The sequence below is a fragment of the Engraulis encrasicolus genome, chromosome 6 (assembly GCF_034702125.1).
Source record: "Engraulis encrasicolus isolate BLACKSEA-1 chromosome 6, IST_EnEncr_1.0, whole genome shotgun sequence".
In the NCBI taxonomy this organism is placed as follows: Eukaryota; Metazoa; Chordata; class Actinopteri; order Clupeiformes; family Engraulidae; genus Engraulis; species Engraulis encrasicolus.
The window spans coordinates 6,832,752-6,835,251 of NC_085862.1; the positions used below are offsets into that span (position 1 = coordinate 6,832,752).

The 2,500-nt window shown below is 49.4% G+C and overlaps 1 protein-coding gene across 1 annotated transcript in view; it reads right to left on the reverse strand.

Moving 5' to 3' along the window:
- Positions 1-2,500, reverse strand: part of ephx4 (epoxide hydrolase 4) — a 51,065-nt gene that overhangs the window by 18,794 nt on the left and 29,771 nt on the right. The window lies entirely within an intron of this gene.

Below are 2,500 nucleotides of genomic sequence, written 5' to 3' on the forward strand. Positions count from 1 at the left end.
AGAGGAGAGGAGAGGAGAGGAGAGGAGAGGAGAGGAGAGGAGAGGAGAGGAGAGGAGAGGAGAGGAGAGGAGAGGAGATGAGGGAAGAGGAGAGGAGAGGAGAGGAGAGGAGAGGAGAGGAGAGGGGGAGGGGGAGAGGAGAGGAGAGGAGAGGAGAGCAGGGGAGAGAAGAGGAGAGGAGAGGAGAGGAGGAGAGAGGAGAGGAGAGGACACGAGAGGACACGAGAGAAGAGGAATGGGAGAGAGAGAGGGAGAGGGAGAGGAGGGGAGAAGAGTGGAGAGAAGAGGAATGGGAGAGAGAGAGGGAGAGGGAGAGGAGGGGAGAAGAGTGGAGGAGCCAAAAGGGAGAGGAGAGGATGTGAGACAGAGGAGACAAGAGGAGAAGAAGTGAGAAAGAGGAAAGGAGAGGAGGAGAAGAGAAGAGAGGAGAGACAAGGAGAGGAGAGAAAGGTGAGGACAAAAGTGATATGAAGGAGAGGAGACAAAAAGGACAGGAGAAAGTAAGAACAAAGAGGAGGAGGAGACGAGAGAAGAGGAAGTGAAATAAATAAGAGGAAGAGAGGAGGAGAGGAAAAAAGATGAAGAGAGGAAGCCAGAAATGTAGACAGGACGGGGAAAGCAAGGCTGTATGCGTGTGTTTGTGGTTGTGTGTGCATCTGCATACTAATGTACGTATTCATGTGTGTTGTGTGTGTGTGTGTGTGTGTGTTTGTGTGTGTGTGTGTGTGTGTGTGTGTGTGTGTGTGTGTGTGTGTGTGTGTGTGTGTGTGTGTGTGTGTGTGTGTGTGTTGTGTGCGTGCGTGTGTGTGTGTGTGTGTGTGTGTGTGTGTGTGTGTGTACATGCGTGTCTGTGTGNACATGCGTGCGTGTGTGTGTGTGTGTGTGTGTGTGTGTGTGTGTGCATGTGTGTGTTGTGACTAAAGATGCACCGGATCCAGATTTTTAGGATCCTGCCGGATACCGGATCCACTGCTAAAGATCCTGCCGGATCCGGAACCGGATACTGGATCCCAGGAAAGGGTTGAAACACATAGCCTACTCGCACACGTGGGCCCTTTTTATTACGTTGGCTCAAACTATTTTTTAGACTCATTGGCTTACTGCCACACTGCCTGCAACGGCCGCTTCCAAAGGGCTTTCACTCCATGCAGCAATTGGGGTTGTGAAAGACTGACTGAAAAGCCTAGGCTACGTAAAAACTAGAGATGCACCAGATCCTGATTTTTAGGATCCTACCAGATACCGGATCCACTGCTCAAGATCCTGCCGGACCCGGACCCTTTGAAAAACCCTATTATCCTGCCGGATCCGGAACCGGATCTTAGATCCAGTGCATCTCTAGTTGTGTCCACATCCTCTTATGCGTGCAGGCTTGCTGAGCTCTCTCACCTGCACAGAGGGGTGAAGGCAATGTTATGTGTGTGTGTGTGCATGTGTATATGTGTGTGTGTGTGTGTGTGTCAGAGCATGGCAACCCGACCGAAGCCCGACGGGCCGGGTCGGAACCCGACGGGCCGGGCCGGACTCGGACAAAAAAAATAGAATATCTGTCGGACTCGGGTCGGGCTCGGGCTTGAACCAAACAGACATTGTGAAAATTGTAAGCAATCAGAGGAAACGTTTCAGTTCATGCAAACGGCAGTTTTGTGATTAAAAAATAAGTAATTGAATATGCATAAATGAAAATGTTGGTAGGTTACTCGTGCGAGTGATTATTATTGGCTGTATGCACGCGCCAGTTACCAGTGGCAACATGGACGCTCACTCCCAGTCAGCCGAGCAGGAATGCCGAGTCAACTTGCTTTCTTAATAAGCGCCAAATACAGTTGTCAGTGAACGCGTGGTATTTTGTTGTAGGCCTAGTGTAGGCCATGTTTTAGCATGCCTTCGGTGCTGTCTTAAATGTTGAACATAAAATGACGAAGTTTGTCACTGCATTGCTCGCCAAGGATTACATTTCCAGCAAGGGGTAGCAAGGAGCATAATATGGATTAAAGAAGACGCACACGCTACGTGGAGTTGCCTAAGGTAGGGGCGAAGAGGTTTCCTGTTACTACTTTGTCCGCTGTGACATTTCATGTCCTTCACGTAGGTTCTTAATTCTTGTCACTTTTACTGTAGCCTAGAGTTGTAACTATGCGCGTGCAACCTTTCCTGATTTTATATTGACCGCATGGACATCAGGGAAATGACATTCTCTTGGAGGGCCGAACAGGCTACTGTTCTTAGGGGTGAACTTATAGCCCATCCTTCTTAACGACAAGGAGTGGCATCTTCACCGGCTCGCGGGGATTTATTTGCACTAACAGTAACGTAACAAATGCGTCCATAGCCGCGCTGACTGCATCCAAACCGTATTCGTTAGTTTTCGCCCTTCTTATCCTCTCACGCCCCTCCCATGCATTTTATCACAGCACCCAACATCTCTGGTCTAACCGAAAGAAACATAAGGTGCGCTGTCACATGTATGCGTGTGTTTATACTTACTATGCGTGCGTAA